General features: G+C 37.3%; 1 long non-coding RNA gene across 1 annotated transcript; it reads left to right on the top strand.

Annotated features, from left to right (window-relative positions):
• Positions 1-1,397: 1,397 nt before the first annotated feature.
• On the top strand, positions 1,398-24,932 carry LOC110068665 (uncharacterized). Its single transcript, XR_016206326.1, has 6 exons — positions 1,398-1,486; positions 1,572-1,635; positions 5,075-5,138; positions 8,666-8,764; positions 12,310-12,373; positions 18,393-24,932. It is a non-coding gene; the product is annotated as an uncharacterized LOC110068665 (long non-coding RNA).
• Positions 24,933-26,115: the final 1,183 nt, after the last annotated feature.

The following is a 26,115-nucleotide window of genomic DNA, read 5'->3' as shown; positions in this document are numbered from 1 at the left end:
CTAAAAGAAAGGAGGCTAAAATTTTGTCACATCACACGCGCTGAAAGAGATAGTCTGGGTAGCTGGAGGGTTATTTTTTGCGCGCGAGTGCTTGAATACTCACCAGACTCCTGGATCGTGGCCTCGCCTCTTTCGTAAAAGAACACTCAACAAAATAAAGGGACCAAAAGCTGCCCAGTTTAACATTTTATTAGTTATATTGTACAGCGAAAGGGAAGATAGCGTGGTCAGTAAGGCAAGCGGCGATCGAAGCTTCGGGCAGTTTAGCCTCATTCTAATTTCTCTGCAGCACTGAGGCCACAAGATACTCGTGGTTCGAACATAAGGTACTGACACCACGACAATTTTATTTCGCTTGAGTTGTTCAACACGGATTTGAGAGAAGACTTGATCCACTCTTCGCATTCTAGTGATTATATTGAGAAGGCTGGGGGGATTTTATTACAACTAAATGATAATTTTGAAGTGCACAAGATAAGAAAAAGCACGATGATAACACTTATGTCATTTGTCAAACGTTTTGTTTTTGAGTTGTGCAAAAGTTATCTTGGAACTTCCACACACAAACCCTCGCCTCACTGCTTACCTTAAAATGATGAGAAGAAAACAGGCTGAGTCAAAAATGTCTGTTGCTGATACCTTCGTTTTGCTGAATAACCAGATAACTCCGTTTAGGGGAAATGAATGGAATCGAATAGCATTTATTCGTGTTGTGGTTCATCGTCGAAGTGCGTCGTAGGTTTGTAGGGGCGATCATGCGGTTTTTAGCTTCAAGTTTTATCGTTTTCTATGTGGTGGTCTTCGGAACACTCAAATAAAGCCCTCTGAACCTAATGGCATAGTCCGAGATCGACCACACACAGCAAGTTATATGCCGTCAATGTAGTGTGGAGACCTGTGCATAAAGTGTCTTTCACTCCCACAGCGATGTTGAAATCCTTAGTTATTAGAATTTTCACCATATCAAGACGCAAAATTTAATTATGTTTTAAAATTTTTATCAGCCCTGGTTAGCCTGCTTACACTCATTATTGATTAAATTGTTGGGAAATGTTTGGATTTGGAGTGATTGAGATGCCTTCTTTCCCGTAGGTGACCCCTCCCCCGGGGAGACTCTTTTCTAAGAGGTACCAGTTCTAAAGCAAACCACATTACCTCCTGTCAATTTTTTTCGGTACCAAAACCGCTTTTTCAACCCCTAAAAGGTACGACGAGCAACCCCGTCATTTTCATATCGAATTCCCCGCCGGGTCCCTCCCTGCTCCCTGCTCCCTACTCCCAGACTTCCTTCGTCCCACCTCCCAACGGTCTTTTCCTCAACCTTGTCCCCAGGGCCTTCTTCTCGACGATTTTCAAAATGGCGGAGGTTGGCTTTTCCCGCCATTTTTCCGTCGGAGCTATCCCCCAGGGATCTTTGCGAGTGTGGTTCGTCTCCGCCATTTTGGCACGTGTGCAAGAAAACAATGAAAAAAATTGAGTTTAACAAGTTTGTTCTTTGTTTAAAAACGCTTTAAACCAGATATAACAGATATAAGTCGATTTACTATACTTTTATTACGTTTTGGAACCAGGAGGTAGAATATGGAGACGTTGTGTGTGCGTTTGTTGACAAACTCAGAAGATCTCCGTTTGAAGGTAAACTGATGATTATATTGCCTTGCAATAATAGACTAGATAATAGTGTAGGATTTAAATGTCGTATATGTACCTAGGAGTTTATTCTACCTTGGTAGAGGTGCATAGATAAACTGGTATCTTCATTCGATCTAGATGAGTTTGTTTACAACTTATTGCAAAGATATCAGTGACGTCACCTATTGTTATTAATATGCGAACCAGGGAACTTTAGGCCTGGGAAACAAAGAATTCTTTTGTTTAACGTTTTGAACATTTAAATAACAAGAACAATGTTTGTAAGCAAACACCTTCCATATTAAGCTTATTTATAAAGTCAGAAAAGCCACTTGTTTTCCCATGTTTAAATCATATAAGTCATATACAGTGTAGAGGGTGGTAAAGGGTATTTTCGTGACCCGTGATCGGCCCTTTTTATTTCCTGTGAAATGTGAAATGGCCATTTTATTCCTCATGAATCGTGATTTCCATAGTCGCGGTGAACCGCTATTTTCCAAAACGTTCTCTTTTATTTTCCATGAAGCGTGAAATGCCAATGTTGTATTTTTCGTGAATTGTGAAAGGGCTGCTTTATTTTCCGTGAAACGTGATCAATCTATACCCCCCCTTTACCACCCTCAGTATATAGTGCAGATTCTTAGTTCTCCAATAATTTAACAACGGTGGAAGTAACAAAAGTCCTCTCTTTTTGTCAGAAGTCTACTATGTGTTTCTTCACAGAATTTCCTTTCCCTTCCAACAGAAAGTATTTTGCTTTGACCCCCCCCCCCCCCCTCCACGCTGTAGAAATTCCAGGCAAGCTATATATTTCCTTTAAAATTATTGGCTTTCACATCCCCCTCCCCTCCCCCGCACCGATATCCTCAACATTTTAAATGGCCTTCTGCTTGCCTGTGCTAATTGTTTTGAAAGTGCAGACTTATACAAGTTGAGTGTCAGAATCAAGGGTTTACCTACCTGACACAACTGTCACCATCAATAGATGACATTAGAAAACAGTCCTAAGAAAATATGCACACTGATTGGTTAAAAATCGTGTTTCTATAACTCGATGGAAACACAGAACTAGCACGACATTGACATAATGATGGCGCGAGCAGAGACAATTTACATTTTGATGATCAAAGTAAACAAGCTCTTTTTTCTTTTTTTCTTCGCAGTGTTTTCTAAAAGAAATAGAAAACATGTTTGCCATGTTTCTATCGAGTTTTACTATAAATCTACTAGCGTTCTATCACAAATGTTGTTCTGTGATTGGCTGCGCCACTTGTTTTCTATTCTGTGATAGATAGTAAGTAGCGCAGCAGTGTGCGGTTGTCACCAAAATGACGGCCGCTTCTTTGCATTTTCAAAGTCTTTGAAGAGGATCTGGTTAAAGTTTTGAACGACTAGTAGATTTATACTAAAACAATTAGATTATTCGCTCTCAATTTGTATGTGTGATAGTTGACTCGGGCTGCGCCCCATCATCTATCATGTGATAGAAATCTCGAGCTCATACTGTAATCTAATTGTTTAATAGAAACACTCGTGAAAGTTTTTGAAGAACTCCAAAAAGCCGTGGAAACACTCACCCACGGCTTGTTCCCACAGCATTTCTCATTCTCCCAAACTTCCACTTGTGTTTCTATAACTCGATAGAAACACGGTACATGTTTTCTATTTCTTAAATAATTTATTGCTCAGGATAGGTAAAGTTCCCCAAAGTATAGGAGCACAGGACCTAACTGTAAGGTTAAAAACTCAGCTGAAGCGCAAACCTGAATTGTATACCTAAAATCTGAGTTCAATTTCAATTTTTGAACAAAACTGTCGTGGATATTCCCTTTGATTTTGCTACCTTTTTTCTTCATTCAGTTGCTTTTGTTGTACATGTTACAAGCCTTTTCAATTCAACAAACTGTATCAAAGTCTATGTAGCTGAATTAAATCTGACATTCTGTGGCTTTTCATTATTTTAGAGATGCTATTACCCATTACTTATTGTATTTTCCATAGTGAATATCTCACCAAAGCTGTGTTTTTAAGCCATTTTTTTTAGAGAACTATAGTTTACTGCCAAAACTCTTTAAGCTAAATTATTTCCGCTCTCATTTTCCTTATAAAATTAATGTAGGGTCAAAGACAGGTATAATAAGCACTTAATGACTGGTCACAAGGGAAACATGGAGTTTTGTTTCCTTGAGACCCTCAGTGTTCCCCTAAGCTTCACCTTGGCAAACATTGAGGGTTTCAGGGAAACAAATCCAGTGTTTCCTGTTGGGCCAGTCATTAAGTGTTTTGTTACACCTCCCAACTAAAAGAAGAGCAAACTGCAAAAAAATTGTTTGCTTGATGCCAAAACTTAAAGTATGAATAATCAAGAATGCTTCAGTATGGTGATATTTGTGAGGATGAATCAAGTGTTAAGAATTGAGTCACTCTTTGAGTTGAGTTTTAGGTGTCGGCTTACATGTACATTTGCATGAAGGTGTATTTAATTCCATTCTGCAAGTCTCAGAACAAGGATCACATAAAATGTTTTGGAAATATTTCCACACAGCTAACAAAAAAATACTGCATTATTTAATACGCAACCGTTTTTGTTAAAATTAAATTATGCCACAGCATCAATGTTTCCAAAGTTGGGAGTACTTAGTATGCATGCATGGTGTCAGAACAATAGTCAACCTAGTTGACAACGTTTGATATAGTCGTCATGAATTCCAACTCATCCTTCTTCAGATAATGCAAGAAAGTAGAGAACTAAATTTCAAACATCACAATGTGTGTGCATGTAAACTTTCATATTTACATCAACGTTGCTTTTATTTGCTTTTCACGTAAAGGAGAACCAAGAATCCATGCTAGTTAAGTAACTGTTACGTATAGACATCTACATTAGGTCATGTGTATCCTTGCTTTAAGTCCATTTGTTGTCTCTGACTATTTTAGGTTTTGTGGGGGGATAGTTGGGGGGATAGTTGGGGAAGGGGGACTCCCATGCGGAAAGTCAGGGATGCTCGTCATCTTGTTTAGGGCAGTCAATCACCAATTTTTGTCTAACTTAGGGTGTTCAGGACAAAGTACCACTATTTTAGTCATTAACGTATCTTTTAGGGCTTCCCTCAAAAAACTACAAAAAATAAAATGCAGTCATCTCCATTTTAAGGAGGGTATCTTTCAGGGGTCAAATAAAGCACTAGCCATGTCCATATTAGTTTCCTTTAGGGCTTATTTCAAATTTTCGGATGTCATCCCTGACCTATTCATATGGGAGTAACGTTAGGGGAGGATGGCAACGTACAAAAGATTTGATATGCTTTTGGTTGGGACCATGCTTGCTTTAAATTTATTTACATCTGTTAACTCTTTGAAATACAATTTTATGCAGTGTAGAAACATTGAGGAGATGTTGTCTTGATGGCAACTAAAACCAAGTATTACGCTTCTTTTCCAGATGGGATTTTAACAGAAAACCAAGTGGTTCATAGCCTTTACAATCAGCTTGGAGAAGTGACCAGGTAAGCAAAGTGATTAATAACTACTTATTAACCAAGAGTGAGGTCTTTAAGGGAAAATCTCAAACCAAGACCTTGCCGTATTGACCAAGCAATAAGGTTCATACGGCAAGGGTGAGGTTTGAAATTCCTCGCGTAAAGACCAAACGTTCGAGCTTAATAATTTGATTATTCTATGGCTTTTTTGCTTTGGTTTTGCAGGCCGGTAATCGGCCCGTGGACATTACAGGAGAATAATACCCTAGAACTAGCCAATCAGAGCATGTGTTATATTGGTTACAAACACTAGCCATATAATAACAACTCTTAGTTAATCAAATAATACAGCACTGTAGATGTAATTGCCATTACATTTGCATTTCAAGGCAATGCAAATTGGTCTCTGTTTTACATGTGAATAGCAAACATGTACATGTATGTACAGTAACAGGGTTTGTACAGGTCATGGAAAACCTGGAAAGTCATGGAATTTGTTATTTCAATTTCCAGGCCTGGAAAGTCATGGAATTTAAGTGAAGGTCATGAAAAGTCATGGAAATAAAAATATGCTTGGCAAAAAGATATTTTGAAAATTGAAAAAATAACACACAAGTCAGAAACAGGCTTTAATTTCAGTAGAAATAGACACAAGCACACATTTTATGCATTATAATGCTGGAAAATACGTTAAATAAATGATTGTTTTGGTACTGCTGTGAGAACAACTGCTTAACTTTGGTCATGGAAAACTCGGAAAGGTCATGGAAAAGGTCATGGAAAAAAGCCTCAAAAAGTACAAACCTTGAGTAAGATCCCACATGAAACAGAAACCAACAATAGTGAAGCGTGTGAGTGATGTCTTAACTCAGACAAACTCAGACAAACAAAACAGAATTGTGGAAGATAATTGATGCTTTTTCAAGCGCGTAAGGAAGTGTTCCTAAAACAATTTTTAAATCGAAATTTGGCATTCATTTTCCTCTGATTTCTCTCAGAACACGCTTATGTTGTCTGACTCTTGTGGGGTTCCAATAATTTGCATTCTTTTTTAAACATCATGCGCCTCGTTATTGGCAAAATAGAAATCCTGGGAATTCATTTGTGCCATGTGGTATTGATTAACTCGCAGAAAGCAAAATTAATTTAGCTACCTCCTAAAATAAATGAAATAGTTTTATTGTGTATTCTTTAATTCTTTTGCATTGTGTTTTTCCTGAAATGAAAATATTATTACCTGAATTGACTGACCAACTGATTAACTGCCAGATAATTAGCCTGGATAACAAGCATTCCTGTACAAAATGGGATTTTCTGCATTATTGTCAGGCACTATTACTGGTAACAGCGAGGGAATGCTTGTCAGTTAACCCATGATTTTGAAAACCCTATTTACCCATGAATGGGGCTTCTGATTGATGTGGTCTGGTAGTATTGGTTGGGGAAGGCTTGAAAATTATTCAGCTGTTATACAAGTATTGTTATCCAGTCTGACAAAAAAGGCAAGGACTAGGCTTTGATAGTATTGTTTGGCAACTTCTCTCACATGTACTTGTAGGTATTTTGAGTGGTTGAAACCAAATTTGAAACAACTGCTGCAAGTGCTATGGTTAAATGATTTTTTGCAGAACAAGAATGAAATGACTATCAAGCTAAACCACAAGAAAAGCTGTTCTTTAAATTGAACACTCAACATATCAGCTTTCTAATCAATTCGTAAATACTGCTGTGTTATTTTAGCAAGCTCAGAAGCAAAATGTAATTAGTGCACAATAAATTAATTGTTCGGTGATGAATGTTAAATCAACCTCATTATTCAAATAGTCAACTCCAGTACTTTAGCCAGACAAAAGCACCTCCTTTTCCTCAAAAGTGTGTTATATATTTTGGCTTAAAACCATTAATTTCTTGACAAGCTATCCATCTCTGTATGAATTGAACTGTGAAAGGTCAGTGGGCATTTTTAGAAACTTGTGGTCTGCCAACAAGCATTTCCTCTTCTTGACCTTTGATTACAAGTTCTTGACTTGATTTTTCGGCTCCCAAAAATTGGTGAATGCTACACTGTTGCTATGCATGCTACTGGCTAATTGGTTGGATGATTGGCTGACTGATAGATTCACTGAAAGGCTGGTTAACAGCTTACTTATAATACTGTGTTTCACTAGTGGTTTCCAAAGTCCATTTTGAAATTCCTAGGACCAGTTGAGCACTTCAGTATCAAATCAATAAACTTCAACCAGTGCTTCTCTCAGATACGTACAGTATAGGAAAGCAAGCGTTAATTGTGCGCAAGTGATCAATTAACTGACTGATTCTACCAAGTTAGAGTGACTGATTGCATATTTTGAAGACTGGCATCTTAACAGACTAATAATTTTTCAAGTCAAATGTAAAGAGTTAAGGCCATATTTGCATTCCTACTATCAGACTAGAACTAGCTTGAAATGGAGGTTCATGCAGAGGCAATATCATTAAAAACAGATCAATGCCAGTTGCATTTGAAAGGATGTCCCCCTTGTTTGTGTCCTTTAATAGTTACTCATCAGGGCTCTCATCAAGATTTGAGTTGCCTGTAGCCTAGTTCTCCACACCCAGAGCATCAAGGGAAAATCAAGCATACTCTGCCATAAACAGGTGTTACAGGTTACAGCCCTTAATGACAGCCCTGCTTATTATATGGCTTGTGTTTGTAAGGGATATTACAACGTGCATTCTGATTGGCTAGTTCTAGGCATTATTTTCCCATAATGCCAACAGGCTGACTGTGGACCTGTAAAGAAATAGCAAAAAGCCATAATAACTTATTAACCTTGAACATTCGGTCTTTATGGGAAAACCTCAAACCTCAGCCTTGTCGTATTGACCGAGCTGTATACAGCAAGGTCTTGGTTTGAGATTTTCCTGCAAAGACCTTGCTCTCTATTTAACGATTAGATTATAAGCTCGAGATTTCTATGAGGTGATAGTTGATGAGGTTGAAGGCCAAATAAGGCCAAATCAACTATCACCTCAGTAATTGAGAGCGAATAAAATTGTTTTAGCAGACTTCTAACTGAAATTTGCTTCAAATAACGATTCCAAACATTTCTGGTCTTAAAATGAAACTTCTCGCTTTAGAGAATTCGCACGGACTGAGTTGTCAATTTGACGTTTTCAGTTGCTTGTGCACGCTTATCAGTTTCTTTCAAAAAATTCAAGTTTTTTTTAATTCCAGAAACTGTGAATGTCCTTTTTCAGTCTTCTCGGGAATTTCATTATTCATTTGTTTTTAAATGTTCTTTCAAAACTTCTGAGAACGAGAAAACGTTGAAAATTTATCGACCACACCAAGCCACTGAACACTAATCGCTGATGGTGTGCAATGTCTCAGCCAATCAGATTGCAGCATTTGCATTAGTGTTCAAGTAGAATTCTACTAATAGCAAATAGAGGCAAACTAGACTTAGAGCTTGAAATCTGAGATTTTCTTTTGTCACTGGGATCTGGTCATCGTCAACTAATTAGGTATCTTATATTCTTGACACTGAAAGAAGTTAATCTTGCTTTTCCAGATCAGATGCCAACAGGGACCAAGTTGAGCAAAGCTTCAAGCAGTTATCTTTAGAAGGGCTGGGTGTTTTATATTGCAATCCAACTTTTGGGTGAATCAGGTAAACTTAACTCTTTAATAAGCCAAGTTTTGCTCTAAGTAATTGAATTCAGTCATGCAATCTATTTTGCCATGGTTATTCTGCACCATGAATAGAAGAGCTCTCAAATTACAGCACTTAATGCAGTTGCAAACATAATTCTGACTATTCTGTCACTCAAATCATTGTTCAAATATTTTCCTTGAAAAAAAAAAAGTTCCATAAGTGACTGTGTAACTGAAGGGCTAGTTGGGTTACAGAACCAATTGACTAGCCGACTGACTGAATAATTTGCTGATTTTCAAACTACTGTACATGTCATGGAGCTTACAGGCTAACCTGTTTAACAAGGAACTGACATTGATTTGTTTTCTGACCAACGTATTGATAGAGTCACTGAGTAGATTGATACCACTTTGATTAAAATCTGATTGACTGACTGACTGACTGACTGACCGACTGACTGACTGACTGACATGTTTAAACAAACTGATCAAAGGATTAATTACGAAACTACATTTGCAGATCAGTTTACTGATAAGCAATTGATTGGCCTACTAAGAAGACCAAATGAATTAAATTTGTTTCATACTGAGTGACTTGATGATGACAAGCCTAAGATACAGACAGACAGGCAGGGCAAAAGACAGACAGACAGACAGAGAAAATAATAATTGACCAACAGACAGACACCTATTTGGCCAACTAAGTGACAAACTTGATTTTTAGATATAGTTAAATGAAATTTAACATAGTTAACGACTAGGAACAAGTCTGGTCAGTAGCGTTTTTATAGGCGGTTGTTAGTGTCTTGGCCGTCTGTGAGCATTTGGTTGGCGTTTGGTGCATTCTGTAGTGTTTGATATAGTTCAATGAAATTTTACATAGTTTATGACCAGGAGCAAGTCTGGTCAGTAGCGTTTTTGTAGGCGTTTGTTAGTGCCTTGGCCATCTGTTAGCATTTGTTTAGCGTTTGGTGCGTTCTGTAGCATTTGTAACAGTCATATGGTCGTGAGAGCCCTGGGGCTGACATTGTCCAGCGGTATTTTTGGTTAGTACATGTGTTGTTGTCCCATGTGCTCGCAGTGTGTTCATCGCTCTGTTAGTGTGGCATTGTGGATTAAATTATAGTTTAGCGGTTCTCAGCTTGGCGCGGGGGGCTCATGGCTTGGTTGCGGGTTGGACAGACCAGTTGGGTGTTCTAGCGCCTTGGGGATGTGACTGCGGTTGCAGCCCCTGGGCTTCATAGGCACCTTCCCTCCACTAGCGACTTGGGCATTAACGTTAGTTTTATAGAGCCTCTGTTTATTCATGTGATCTTGGTAAAGTACATTGCATGTCTGGGTTGTTGAACAGTCGAACCTCACAAAGTGACCATTTTGACTTGTAAAGGGACCATCTTGAGTCTGATATATGAGTATGTTCATAGTTCATAAGTATTTCATTGGTTGTGCAAAATTCATAAGAGGTTGTCTGTGGGTGGTTTGACAGTATTTCATTTTATTGTAAACAGTGATGGATATGTTTTTCAAAACATTTTCCTGGCCATTGTTGGATTGGGTGTCATTATATTCTTCAGCAAATGCTTGTTCAATGAAAAAACTAAGCCGTTAAATCTCATTTTCTAAAAAGACGTGACTGATTTAGCTTGTGTTACTAAAAAGACTGTATTGTCATGCAAGAAAACGAGCATATGTACCTATTGGTAAGTAATAGGCCACTTTAGATATATTAAAATTCTGCTTGACAGTGAGGCCTAGAGGACATCAACAAAAGAAATGAATAAACATGGTCAATCAATTTTGTTTGTTTGTGTTCTCTAAGTCTCACTGCCAAGCTGAATTTTAATATATCGCACACAGTCTATTGTCTTGGAGTTCAAAACCTCAGCTGAAGCAGATTTTTTTCAGTAACATTTTTTCCAAGCAACTGCAAAAAGGTAGAAGAAAAACAGTTCTTTGAAATGTGTGTTAGATTTTTTCAGTGGATTGAGAATTGTTTTGAAATGGTAGAGAAAACGGCAATATATAAAACAATTGATTGCAGAAGTAAAGTTTGGAATATTGTTTTGATCTTCTAGAACGCAAATATTTAGATGATGCGTGAGAACAGCATGCGGAAATTTGCATATTTTTTATTTTTAAGATTTCAAGCTAAGGTCGTTTTCACACATTAAAATTGTAGCTTTGACAACAATTCTCAAATGAAGTTTCCTAGTTTGAAAATTATGGAATTAAAATTATGTGAAGAAATTTGGATGATAAATTGAAAGGCTGCTGTTCATGTGATACATGTACATGTAGCTAGAGATGATTTTTTTTGGTTGTTGATTTGACGTGCACCCAACAAATTTCTCTCAGAGCCTTTTCACTTTTTCTTGATAATATAAGTAGTATAGTGTATAAACACCAAGAATATTCATTTTGTATCCGGTGTCGAATTTTCTCAGGTTTTACCAGGGATTTCTTTTGAAACGAGCCCCACAATGTAATTTAATTGAAAGGTTGTGGAAATCGTACTCTGAGCCAGTCGCAAGAGTGATGGACATATTGTTTATCCTTATAGTATCAATACATTTCCAAGCAGACAGGCAAAAGGAATAAAGAAAATTATCAACTCGGAATAGTCTAGGTATAACAGCAAATTCTCAACACTAGAATCAAAACATGTTGGGCAATTAGAAAGGAGAATTAATATGTGCAGCTAGGGTTCAATATCAATGTTTACAGTAATCAGGAAGTCTCAATAAAACTAAACAGTACAATTCCAGGCTGGTTCAAAATTTAATTGGAAAACAACCTGGTGCTAAGGATCATCACGCAACTGGACATGACATCTTGTCACACTTATCCCTTTGTATGACAACCCTTAGGTTAGGGTTTGCATGCAAGAAAATATATTTCATGCATTTTGAAATGAGAACACTAATTTTACATGTATAAGCAATACATTCACTTGAACTAGTGATACTTCCATGCTGTAGACGGGAAAATCCATTAATTTTTTATACTTGTCCGCAGTGTTCTGTAGCACAGTTTTGTTTTATATGTATTCCGAAAGATCTTTGACTCAGACTTTTTTTGCAACTCAAGGGACAATATCATTGCTTCTAAGCCATTATCATCCTCTGTAAGTATCAACTTGCTTAGGGGGGTAAATCACAAATTTTGGTCTCACTTAGAGTGTGCTGGACAAAGTGCCGCTATTTTTAGCCGTCAAGGTATCTTTTAGGGTGCATTCAAAGAAATAAAAAATGCAGTCACGTCTGGTTTAACGTGGTATCTTTCAAGGGTTGAATTAGTCAGTAGCCACTCCCAGATTGGTTTCCTTTAGAGGTTTAGCCCAACCTTTCCAATGAGCCTCCCTGACCTATTCACATAGGAACAGCCCCTAGGGAGGATGGCAAAGTGAAAAAGATTTGTTATGCTTTTTAGGTGGGAGCATGCTCCCTTTAAATTTATTTACATCTGTTAACTCTTTGAAATGCAATTTTATGCAGTGCAGAAACATTGAAGGGAAGTTGTCTTGATGGAAACTAAAAGCTAGTATTTACGCTTCTTTTCCAGATGAGATTTTGACAGAAAATCAAGTGGTTCATAGCCATTGCAATCAGCTTGAAGCAATTACCAGGTAAGCAAAATGATTAATAGTAATTACCATTACCGTGTGCACTTCAGGGCAATGCAGTTATTAATCGGTCTCTTTTTTACATGTAAATAGCAAACATGCATGTAAGATTCCACACACACTGTAAATAAATGGAAACTGTAATGTAAAGACACAGTCAAGATGGCTGACAAGGGAAATGTGTTTATTCCTCGTGCTTCGTCACATGATATATCAACACATAATGACTAGCTAGGGAAGGGAGAGTCTAACTCAATACATGCACTTGGCGAAATAAAACTCCTGAAAATTCTTTCATACCACATGGTATTGAATAACGTTCAAGCAAAATAATGTAGTTAACTCCTAAGATAAATAAATAGTTTTATTGTGCATTCTTTAATTCTTTTACATAATATGTTTTTCGTGAAATGATAAATATTTATTTATTACCAGACTTGATAACTGAGACACTGATCAACTTGATTGACTGCGAGATAATAGACAACTCCCTTTATGAGACTCGCCTGCAGGAAATCATTCTATGTGATTGTAGTTGTATTCATGAAAACAGATATCCAGTCCAAGATGATGAATACAACTACTTGTGCCATGATTCCCGGCAGGTACATCTTGTGGAGGGAATTGTCCGACCATTAGCCTGCATAGCAACCGTTCCTGTACAAAATAAGATTTTCTGCATTTTGGCCAGGCAATATTATAATTATGCAAAAGTGAGGAAATGCTTGTCAGTATACCCATGATTTTGAAAAACCCATAATTTGCTCATGAAAGGGGCTTTTTATTGATGTGGCCTGGTAATGTTGATCGGTGAAGGCTTTAAAATTGTTTTTTTGAGTTGTTTTATTGTTATCCAGCCTTTTCAGCATCGTGAAACAAAAAAGCTGGAAATCAGACTGTGTTCGTGGGGTAATTGTTATCCAGTATGAAAAAAAAGTGCAAGGACTAGGCTTTGATAAATTACATACATATTATTTGGCAACTTTGCCTAAATGTACATGTTAGCTTTTTTTGAGTGGTTGAAACCAAATTTGAAACAACTTCTTCAAATGTTTTGGTTGAATGATTTTTTGCAGGACAAGAATGAAATGACTATCAAATTGGTAAATGGTAAAAGCTGAACCACAAGAAAAAACCTATTAGCCTTCAAATGAATTTGTAAGCACTGCTGTTTGATTTAAGCAAGCTCAGAAGAAAAATGTAATTTAGCGCACAATAAATTGTTCTGTGATGAATGTTAAATCAACCTCATTATTCAAATAGTCAACTCCATTACGTTAGACAGACAAAAGCACCTCCTTTCCTCGAAAGTGTGTTATATTTTTTGGCTTAATATGAAGCTCTTAAGTGCTCTTTTAAAATACCTTGCATGCCTGCCCTGGTGGTTGAGAGGCATCCTAAGAACCAAAATGTGTGGTTCCAGAAAATATTCATACCCCCCCCCCCCCCCCCCACGGAAGGTCGCGGAAATTCCAAGGGGTAGGAGTGTCTGACATAGGTAAATTTCCAAAGGGGAGGGGGGCTACTCAAAGAGTTTTCTTTCCAGTGGGTGTGAAATGCAATTGAATGAACACTATTGTACTTTCCCAATCGATTCAGGTAACCAAATCAGCAGAATTGTTCCATTCTTTGAAATAAGCGTTGGATTCTTTGTCATATATTTTCCATTTTTCTTCCAACGTCATACGACAGACGGCAATCCTGAGCATCGTGTTTGATGGACACGAAGTTGAACAAAATGCCGATGAAGAGGCGCAGCAATACATGAACAATGATGATATTTTATACTTTGAAGATTGTGCTGTATTTAGCTTAAACGCAGCTCAGATGCTTTTTCCAGCATTGATCATGCTGTCAATTAAATAAGATTCGTTCTTTGGGCCATTCTTTGTTTATTTCATTTGATACTTGTACAAAATTATTCCCCATTTCGGACTTGCCATAACTAGGTTATCACATATTTTCATCGTTATCCGTGTAGTCAATAGTTTGCTAAGTGAGCAAAGTCGATTCAAAGCCATTTGTCTTGAGCTATATGTAACCATGGACAGCCAGGAGCGTTGGAGCGGTAGCCAAGATTTCATTCGGTCATTTATAGAACGACTGAACAATGCGTGTTTCACGTGTGAAATGTATGACAAATTTAAAAAAAACTAAGGCATAAAATGATTTTACTGTCACTTACAGACTACAGAGACAAAGCGTATTAACAAACCGGCTACTGGAACAATACACCAAAAGTCTCAAAATTAAGGCGATAAAATTGTGCGATTTCAAAATGGATCTAATAAAGTGGCAATTGAACTTCATGTCGTGCAATTTTGGTCTGAAATCATACTTGTGATTTCAAATCGAACTCACGCTGCGCGCTCGTTCGATTTTGAAATCACGCGTATGATTTCAGACCAAATTGCACTCCACTCAGTTCAATTACCATTATTTATTATACACTGTAAGACAAATGGAGCACAGAGAATCAAGAACAATTATATAGATAAACAGGACAACCTTGTGAGGTATACCCAAGTTGTCAAAAAAACATTCTGAACGAGAATTTACCTTCCATTTGATTTTTCTCTCAGAATTCCCACAATTTTTTTTTGAATGGTTCACATTTCAAAAATGTAACAGTCTTCAACTTTCTGGAATTTCTCTAAGAAAACATCTATACTAATCACCTCCGTTTGAGGTATTGTGGTAGGTGGATTGGCAGTGTTTGGAAATTGCATTCTTACACTGGCACTTTGAAAGAAAACCCCATCAACCTACACATTTTCTGAATGCTTAATAGTTATAGAATACAATCATATCTTTGAAATTTTCTAAAAAGTTATTGTCGCAGTAATATTAAAAGAAATACTCAGAAACACTACTTCGCTTAAACTGGTTCGCTTCCACACGTGAATTATCAGAGCGGCGCAATTAACATCGGAAATGCTTTCTCACACATCACTCTCAGAAAGGGTGTCAACGATTTTCCAGATGTGGTGTGTTTTTTTTTTTCTACACCCTCCTAAACTTTGATATTTTCAATGCAGACGTTTCATTCCACTAAAGAAGCCATAACTTTGAAATAAAATGAAATTAAGCAAAGCCCAACACCTTTTTTCAAAGGAGGTATCCTGGAACATAACTGTTGATTTTCAGCCAATTCTGTCAGAAGGCGTGGGCAAAGGAACTAAAAATGTTCATCCTTATATGCAGGTTTATTTTATTGAGAAAAGGACGAAAAACCTTTTAAGAGATTGGCATGATTAGGTGTAAAAATCCCCTGTGCACTGACAGATGTCGGCATGGGTCAGTTTACCACAACAATGGGTTTTGACAACTTGAAATAAACAGACCTCTGCAATTCTGATGCACAAACCCATCGCAGTGAAATCTCTGAGAAGTGACAAACTACCAAGTTAAACTGCACTGAGTTCTTTTACTTAGAAGATTTCGTCAGTGGCATTGGTATTATGTTGCTTAAGTTTAGGCCTCTACGTTTTCCAAACATTTTTTGAAACCATTCCTCGTGAAGCCAAAAAAGAGGAAATCTCGAGGTCTCCATCGTCTACATCTACATCTGCACTTGACTTTCTCATTGTGGAAGTTTTGGAATCGCGTGCATTCTCCAGCAATTTCATGTGACTTGCACTTGACTGTTGTATTTTGTCCTTTAGCTTCATTGACAGGAGTAGTGTCCTCGAGTTCCTTCAACCATTCTTCTTGGTTACGGAGTGACCCACGGTCGCTCAGAGCCAAAGATCTTGTTGGATGCTGAACCCGTGGGTTCCACCAGATTTTTGCCTCTTCTCTTTGGGCGAGAAGTTTTCTTGCATTTTTGTCCTGATACAAAGAAAATTTGACAAGAAAGAAAGCTAACTCGCAATGAAACAACCAGATCGAGAACAGTTCATGCACACAAATGAAATGTCACACCGCAGTTCCCATTACATGTGACAACTGGCGGTGAATTTTAATTAGAGGTGTCAATGTGCTGTAAGGGGTTAATGAGATTCAAAAATTGTTTTTCTCTTTATCTTAAAAAGTAAAAAAGCTTTTTTCCCCCATTCTTTTTGCAAAATATTTGTCAGTCTTCATAAATTTGAAAAGCCAAAAAAAGCTTTTTCACATTTTTCATAGAAGTCCACCTACTATGATACCTTGAAAAGTTCCTGAAATTCTTGCTGAATGGAAAGTGCCCCTAGAGTCCAAAATAGATTTAAATAATTCTTGTCTAAAGATGAGTTGCTGAACTACATGTAAGCTGTGTACAGTCTGACCAAGGGAGTCATTATAACTACAATCATGGACAAAAGTCTTGGGACAAATTTGCATTTTTGGCACTTTTGCGCACACATCCGGCACAAATACAACCTCACCTGCCTAACCTCACCCCCCACCCCCTGTACAATGTTGAAAACTAGTACCTGCAATTTCACCTGATTTTCAACATTGTGTTGGGTGGGGATGGGGGGACAGTAACACGTTTTTAAAGGATTTAGCAGCATTTTTTCAAGCTTCAGTTCTAAAACACAGATAATTCGTTACATTACATAAACGTCCCAAGGACTTTTGTGCAGGATTGTCTGATTTTCACATCTCATGGAAAAATGCACAATCAGGATGTTTTTTAGCCCTTGATACATTTAGAACCCAACAATGTAAACATCTGAGATTACATGTAGAAAGGCATTTCTAGGAGCTTTTACACAACTTTTCGGTATTTTTCAGTGGTTTTGGACCCATCGGGAAGGATGTTGATCTCAAATAATCCAGTAACTTTTGTATGTGATGGCAGTGATAACGGCATTGCTTGATTTGGATATGTAACGATTGTTTACATTATAATGTACAATTTTGCGGATACTTCAAGTACTTGAACGACAAATTTGGTATTTAAGTCAATCTTATTACAGCGCGTTTTAAGTATACATGTACAGAGGCGCTATGCTCTTCATAGTGACATCACTGTCCATTGGTCATCGCACAGTACTCAGTGGCAAAGAAAAACAGTGTTTCTTCAATGTTTTCAAAGTATCACTTGATTCAGTATGGAAGAATTGACTTTTAAACAATTCTTAACAATGGAAAGTGAGTACCCTGCTTGCAGAGCTCAAAATTACATTTTTCCCAGTTATAAAGGTGTAGAAAGATGGATTGTCAAACGCATTTCACTTCAACATGTCTTAAATGTGAGCTTTAGGAATTAAGTAGGCAGAGTACTGTTGCTGAGAACTGTTGAGTTGTGCAAATAAGAAGTGACCAACTCATTGTCCACAACACTAAAAGAGGGGTCCTAAAAAAAATATCACACCCTATTGTTTCGTAAATAAATAAAGGGAAATGGCTTCCGCTGGCAGGAAACAACTTGTTAATATTTGGTTCGGTACCCTTTGGACAAAATTATAGTTTATGATGCCCGCTCATGGCATGTATCATATTCACGATAGAGTTGACTTCAAGGTTTGACATTTCTGCACGACTTAAATAAGCTTAAATAAACCACAAAATAGCTCAAAAATAGTCATTGTATTACAATCTATTCACAGAGTCGAGAAAAAACACATTTAGCCAGTTGAAAACCACTGAAAAGTGACATTTTATTTCTCAACTGAAATTCAGACAATGATGGACAAAAGTCTTGGGACAAATTTGCACTTTTGGCGCTTTTGCACACACGCCAGGCGCAAATGCAACTTCCCCTGTCTAACCTCTCCCCCCATCCCCCCATCCCCCATACAATGTTGAAAACTAGTACTGGTACCTGCAATTTCACCTGATTTTCAACATTGTGTTGGTTGGGGAGGGGGGACAGCAACGCGTTTTTAAAGGATAGAGCAGCGTTTTTTTTCAAACTTCAGTGCTAAAACACAGATAATTCGTTACATTGCATAAGTGTCCCAAGGACTTCTAATTTATTGTATTTCTTCACTTCAAGATTTGAATACAGCAGTGGTGTCTTTTCTTTTTGGTGTCTAGAGCTAAAGACTGAATTCTGCAATAACTCAGTATCATTTTGCTTGTTTCATCATAGGATGCTACACAGCAGAGATTATCACAAGACAGGATGGACTTGGAGAGACTAGAGAATGGGGAACAGGTCAGACATGAAGGAGGATGCTTAAAGATTGGCTCCCAAGACAAGACAACAAGATGGTTTATTATATTAAGTAGTTTGTTTATGTACTTGCATTTTTTTTTGGCCCTGCCCGGGAGGCCTTTGAATGTGGGGTACAGCTGGCCCGGGGTTTTCCTCCTAGGGGCAAGTGGACGTACGGGGAGGTTTTTCACCCAGCTGTTGTTCCACAACCCCCGTTCAGGTTAGGTGATTATTTCTTTAGCTTGGTAGTCTTCAACAAGATTCTTAGACTCTTGGCAAACTTCTTGCATTGGTTTGGAGCAAGTCAACACCAACCTGATGAGCTCTAAAACGAGTACAGTCCCTAACTTATTGAAACAAACAACTCTAAACTGACAACTACTTATCTTTCACCCAACAAGTGACCTTTTCATGACCTCAAGAAACCAACAAATTTACTTCAAAAAGAGCCAATACAAACTTGACTAACAATAGATGGATTGGGACTGACACCAACAACTACTTACACTTAACAAATGACTTATGCATGACCTCAGCAAACTAACTAACAAACTTTAACTTCAAACAGAACCAACACAGACTTGATTAACAACAGTCTATGGTTGAACTGAACTGACACCTGACACCAAAAGCTACTTACACCTAACAAAAGACTTATTCATGACCTCAACAAACCAACCAACAAACTGTAACTTCAAATAGAACCAACACAGACTTGATTAACAACAGTCTATGGATTGAACTGAACTGACACCTGACACCAACAGCTACTTACATCTTACAACTCACTTATTCATGACCACAACAAATCAACCAACAAAATTAACTTCAAACAGAACCAACACAGACTTGATTAACAATAATCTACGGATTGAACTGAACTGACACCTGACACCAACAGCTACTTAAATCTTACAACTCACTTATTCATGACCACAACAAACCAACCAACAAACTTTAACCTCAAATTAACAAACCCAACACAAACCTGATGAACAATAGATGGATTGAAACATAGAACATCTGACAGCAAGATCTACATGTACCTTGCAAATGACTTATTCGGGACCTCAGCATTGACCAACCAACAAACTTTTACTTCAAACAGAACCAGCACAAACTTGCCAAACAATAGATGGATTGAAACTGAGAACATCCATCAGTAAGATCCACGCATACCTTACAAATAACTTTTCCATGACCTCAACCACCCAACCAACAAAAGTGAACTGCAAATTCACAAACCTAACACAAACTAGACTAAGATTACAGATTGATTAAAACTGACAACATCTAAGGGTGACCTAGTTACATATGACAAATGACTTATTCTTGACCTCAAGCCTAAAAACTACACCTGACTCCAGCACTTTAGTTAAGGATGAAGAGACTGTCATTGACACTGCAAGCTTCTACTGACTACCACACCCTTTACCATGATCACCAAAACTTTACAGACTACAGAAACTGCACAAGCTGCATACCAATGCAAGGATTAGCACTGAGTCAGATTAATATACGTAGGTGTGTGTGCCACCATTGTTCAAACAAGTGCCTTTTTTGGAAAAAGTCAATATTACTCCCAGCTTGCACTTGTTTGTTCCATTTGAATAAGGTTTGAAGGTTCCAGCATGAGATTCCCTTGAGCGGTGTTCTTTTTTCACCCTTAACTAAGTATTAATTGTTAAGAAAAGTTGACCAAAAGTTGTAGAAAAACACAAAAATCTATAATTGACAAACAAGAAGTAGAGTGATACTGATACATTTTGCATAAACCATAAGATCAGCTTCGAAATTATCTTATCTTGTTTCCATACCTTTCTAATAGGTACTGATTGGTCATTTTTAGAAACAAACTAAGACATTTTTTTCAATTCTCATTATGTCTGATTTACTCTACGGCATGAGGAGAAACTAGTTGCTAATCATTTTTTGGGGCTTAAAGAATTAAACAAAGATTAACAACAACAAATCATGTTCAACTAAATTTAAAGAGTTTATTTATGCAGTTCAAAATTTACATTTTATGTAAAGCATAAGAAACACAGATGAAGCACAGCTAAATTATTTTCTTCTGAGATTTTCCATTGAATTTTGCAGCTATAGTTTAAAACTTTAAGAAAAATAGTCTCAAATTTCAAAATTTGCAAATTTGAAAGTAGGGATTCAAACAGCACAGCTTAGCAAGTTTTATTTTATTGGTTCCCTAACTAAATTTCTAGATTAGAGGGCTTCAGCACAATCACCACGAACACAGGACACCCAGGTTTTCAATACTCTGCATTTACCATGGGCTTTGTTTCATTATAGGCTAAGATAAATTACTATTAATTTGGAAAACTCTTAGAATTTTAAGTTAGCACATTCTTCACTGCTCAAGGGAAACTTGCTAAATTTTATTTAGTGTATTTCTCGGTAGCTTGATAGTAGTTGTCTAATACATAAACAAGGGAAGCATTTGATATTATAAATTGAACAATCTCAAGACAGGTCAAATATTTTTCATTTTCATGAAGTGATGACTAGAAGTGGGGTGAAAAATGACATATTTTTGCTCTTAGGCTACAACAAAATTTAGCAGCTTTGTTTTTGGAATTTATCAATTTTTCCTATCTTTATAACCTTACAGTTAAGTAATATTGCTTCCTTTGTTTATATTTATTTACTTTGCACTTAAGTGGATCTGCAAGCTCATTAGCCCAAACTGAAAGCATACTAGCTTAAAATTAGTATTTATTTTCAAGCACAACAAAAGTTGCAAAGACTAGCTAGGTGCAGTGAGAGTCTTATTGTTGCCACTCTGTCATATATATTTGATCGTGACTGAATTTATTACTTTGAAGACTTATCAAAATGTTCATTAATTTGCAAATTTTATAGGCATTATCCACAAAATATGTCATGACATCACTTAACTGGAGAAAAGTAATTGAGTGGCAATGTCATTGTTCAAAGAATTAGTCAAAATTCATTTAGTTTGTCACTTAGGAATTTTTTTTTTAGCACTATTTTTGTTTTCCAAAAGCTCATTTTCATTTCGTTTTCAATTCCTCAATTTTTGATTCCATGATTACTGGCTAATGATAAGTATTTGTAATATTAAGATTAGGCAACATTCACTGATCAACAGTCTGCATTTTAATTTCAATTTGTTACCAGTTTCTCTTGTTTTCCGTTTAGTTTATTTTAATTTAGAAACTACATCTGATGCTTTCTTGTAAGTATAACCTTTTTGCGGAGTCTCGTCGAAGTGATCACAGCATTAATTACTTTCATAATGCAGACTGTTGATGAACATAAGTAAATTTTAATTTTATTTGCCTAGTTTTCTTAGTTCTTTCTTGGTGTTGCAAGTCATCATATTTTGACAGTTCCTTTAGGTCTACTTTAGAACTTTTTTTCGGTGCTAAAGTCGCTAGGTTTTTTTGTGCAAATTTTTTTTTAAGCTTGTAGGCATTTTTTGCTTTGCATCCTAAACACACACTTACAAACTAGCTTAAGGTTTCAATCTTGTTTTTTTTTTTTTTCTGGACATGCATCACCAAGAAATATTCATTTTTTTTTAGCAGTTTAGTTATAATGCTAATGAGCTTGCATGTATCTACTAATTAAGTTGTTAGGTTCTTATTCACTTCCAGGACAGAAGGTGGCACACACATCAAGACCAAAGATTGGTCATATTTAACTCTAGCCAATCACGTCCCTGCCGGGTTGTGGAAGCTCTGCCTCAGAGAAGGTGTGTGTTTCTGATGTCCTCTGAAATATTCCAACTGAGAAATCCTGGGAAACTTTATCTGATCTTGTAATTCAAGCTGGGGACAGTTGGGCACTTGGAAGAGTTGGCCGTTTGCTCTCAAGTGGGGTGGACAGTGTGAAGGAAGGTGAGAGTTTGCTTTTCATGTCTTTAGGGTTTCACTTAATTTGTCACAGTACCACACCATTAATTTCGGCCCAGCAAGATGCTTTTTCGCGGTCAATGTATCAGGAAATGTTCCACAACTGAGGACGTAAAACAGGAGTGCTGAATTGTGGGGCTCAAGGAAGGTGCATCTCTAGAGAAAGCATAGACAGAGGAGATCACTGAATTTCATCGGTCTGACCTGATTGGATTTTCACTGATGACATCAAATTGAGCTGAGTCACTGGGGGTCTCTCTGATTGGGTTGCTATAGGGTCAGGTTTTCTCTCTTTTCTAGGTTCATTAAAACTTAAACTTCAAATTAATAATATAAAATATTATATTAGGCTGATTATAAACAAAACACATCTTTTTGGAAAACAATTCTTACTAAGCATTTTCTTAAATTTTCATTTTCCCTTTTAAGGAATTTCAAGCAAATTTTCATATATTGTTCTAATTCCATAAATAAGTTATGTTATAAGTTTAATTCCATTAAACTTATAACATAGGTTTATAATTTTCCAAAAATTAATTGTAATTTCCAGAAATTACATTAGCTTGACACTACACAAACTTTAGGGAAGCTAAGCACCAGCTTTTGGCTCTTGAGTCTCTGGGATTGCCTTGATAACCAGCATGAGCTTTGATTGGGGCAATGGTTGCCTTGGTAACTGTCAACCAATCATAGCTCATGCTAGTTACCAAAACAATCCCAGAAATCCTTGTGTTGACAGCTTGTGCCTGGTCTTTCTTAAGTTTCTGGAGTGTTTAATAGTCATTCTTATTTATTTGTCAATTGGTTATTTCTTAGAAGCTAAATATATAATAGATGTTTGAGGAATAATTCTTCATTGGTAGGCTGGTTAACTGTTAAGTAAATTGGTGACATTCCATTCAACAGTTAATTAGTCTGTTGATGAAGGGTAATTCTAAAGCATCTTGCACTGATCATTATTTTAAGCACTTTATTTCATTCAATTTCTACCCAACCTAACTAATAAAACAGGAATTCAAAACTTTTCACCGCCAATTTAGAAGGACAATTTATATAGATATAAATTAAATCAATATAGCACTTCTTTATTCTGAAATTTATTTTGCTTTTTTTTTGTAATAGTAATAAATATTGATAATTATAGATGTTTTGAGGGGGTGATACTTTCCTAGGTAGGCTCAATTTTTTTCATGGGTTTTCTCTTTTTCCACTAAAATCCACTAAAATTTACAGTTCCTCGGATTGTCACGCAATTCTCCTCCACGAAGCGAGGAGAGACATTGCGTGAGCAGAGAAGTCACCGACGCGAAGGACGCTACAATCTCTTGCAATGGGAATTTTTGATTAACAAAACATATTCTCAACTTCTACAATGAAAATTAACGAATCAAGTTAGCTTTAAAACTATTTCTAATCAGAACTCGGCTTAATTAAGAAAAGCATAATCGCGACCAAATTTATTTGTCAACAATTTTCTAGTTTTAATCCTTCGCGCGCATAAATAACTTAAGCACACGTCCAAATTCTTAATACTCTTAGCACCGATTCGGTCTAAATCTCTAGCTTGCTTTAGATTTCAAATAATAACTCACTCAGCTTCGTATGTTAATTGCTCATTTCAGATCACGGATGTTCTCTGGAGAATTGTCTTTCTAATTATTCATTCATTCGCACGGGAATTTGATTTGCATTTGAATAAACAACTCTCCAGAGTAACGTCACGTGATTTGAAACGGCAATAAACAAACAAGCTGAATAGGCATAATTAACTAAAACCTTTTGCAATAATTTTAGTTTTAAAATAAACTGAACCTTTTTTGCTATATAAATCGGCCAATTTCTTTCATCCAAATTAAAGAGAGAGACCTGACATCGGTAGCTTCACAGATGAAAGACTTTTAGCGACTTCTGCTCTTTGGTGAAGTTTGTGGAATGACGGTCGGTCGGAGGTTTGGTCGGAGGTCAGACTGGCGGATTCTGTGTTTCAATTCTTTCTTTGATTTCAACGGTGATGCACTGAAATTGAGCGCCACGCTTTAGCGCTTCCGTTTTTCTTGTCCTGGTTGCGGACATTTCCAACTTCAATGGGTTTTAATTCAAAATATTCCGGGAGGGCGAGCTTATCGGCAAATTATTTTTTTCAATACATTGACTCGCGAATTAGCATCTTGAATCAATTGACGAATTGGCATATTAATTTTTTTTCGTCTTATTAATTCCAAAATTACTGGAGTGTGGCATTGTGACAAATTAAGACTGAGACCCCGGAGGCATGGGGAGCAAACTCTCACTTTCCCTTACGCTGTCCACCCCACTTGGGAGCAAACGGTTAACTCTTCCAAGTGTTCAACTGTCCCCGGCTTGGATGAAGAGATCAGATAAAACAGACCAGGATTTTAAAGTTGGAATATTAAATGAGGACTAAAGAAACAACACCGACTCTAAGGGGCAGAGTGGAAGCAACCCATAAGGCAGGGACAATATTGGCTAGATTATTTTTTTTTTATTTCTTTTTTTTAAACTAAAAGTCATGGACAAGAGAGACAATTTTTATTTCAATAAAATGTTGTTATCTTCCCTCCTGTGTTACTTTACTTTGCAATGTATAGTGTGATCGTCCGGGTGAGGGTAGTTCTGAAAAGAACTGTTGTGGTTGACTGACGTTTCGACAACCTGAGCGGAAGTCGTCTTCAGAGTCAAGTGAATAGTGTTTGTCGGTCGATGATGTTACAAGTCTGATCCGTTGAACGTGATTGGTCAGTTTAGCTATGATGGTATTGGCTGAAAGACTCGTGTAAAGTTTGTCATTAGTCACTGGTGGGTTTCGATCCGTCTATTGTTAGTCAAGCAGGTCGGTTTTTGGTGCGTGTACAGCTAGTCAAATTAAGTCGGTCTGTTAGAAGTCCGTTTGTGGTTTCATTTCCGTCATGGATAAGTCGTTTGTAAGACGCCGGTAGTTGTTGACATCTGTTAAGAGGCGTTTGTTCTAGGTTCGTGTACCAGCTTTCCAGAGTCAGTCGTTGAAAATAGTTTGTACTGTAGGTTAAGCACTGAGCACAGTCCCAGTCAATGTTGTGGTTTGTCAGTTGATGATGTACAGCAATGTGATTGTTGGCACCACCATTTCTCGTGGCTCGTTTGTGTTCAGTCAGTCTCGTGTTAAGGTTTCTGCCAGTCTCACCAATGTAGGAAGCCTAACTGTCTGTTGTTAGGTTCGTCCCTGTCTTTCAAGTTGTCCAGTAAGTGTCGTAACGAGGTTGTGGGTTTCGGGACAACACCAATGTTGTAGGGCTGTAGGATCCCTGAGATCATCTAACGGATTCTACAGCCCTACAACATTCGTGTACTCCACAAACCCACAACTTCGTTAGGACACTTACTGGACAACGTGAAAGACAGGGACGAACCTAACAACAGACAGTGAGGCTTCCTACATTGGTGAGACTGGCAGAAACCTTAACACGAGACTGACTGAACACAAACGAGCCACGAGAAATGGTGGTGCCAACAATCACATTGCTGTACATCATCAACTGACAAACCACAACATTGACTGGGACTGTGCTCAGTGCTTAACCTACAGTACAAACTATTTTCAACGACTGACTCTGGAAAGCTGGTACATCAACCTAGAACAAACGCGTCTTAACAGATGTCAACAACTACCGGCGTCTTACAAACGACTTATCCATGACGGAAACGAAACCTACAAACGGACTTCTAACAGACCGACTTAACTTGACCAACAATACACGGACCAA

Source organism: Orbicella faveolata, unplaced genomic scaffold (genome assembly GCF_042242905.1).
Source record: "Orbicella faveolata isolate gen_17 unplaced genomic scaffold, um_ofav_v1 contig_14, whole genome shotgun sequence".
NCBI classification, from domain to species: Eukaryota; Metazoa; Cnidaria; class Anthozoa; order Scleractinia; family Merulinidae; genus Orbicella; species Orbicella faveolata.
This window is presented reverse-complemented; position numbering and strand designations above follow the sequence as displayed.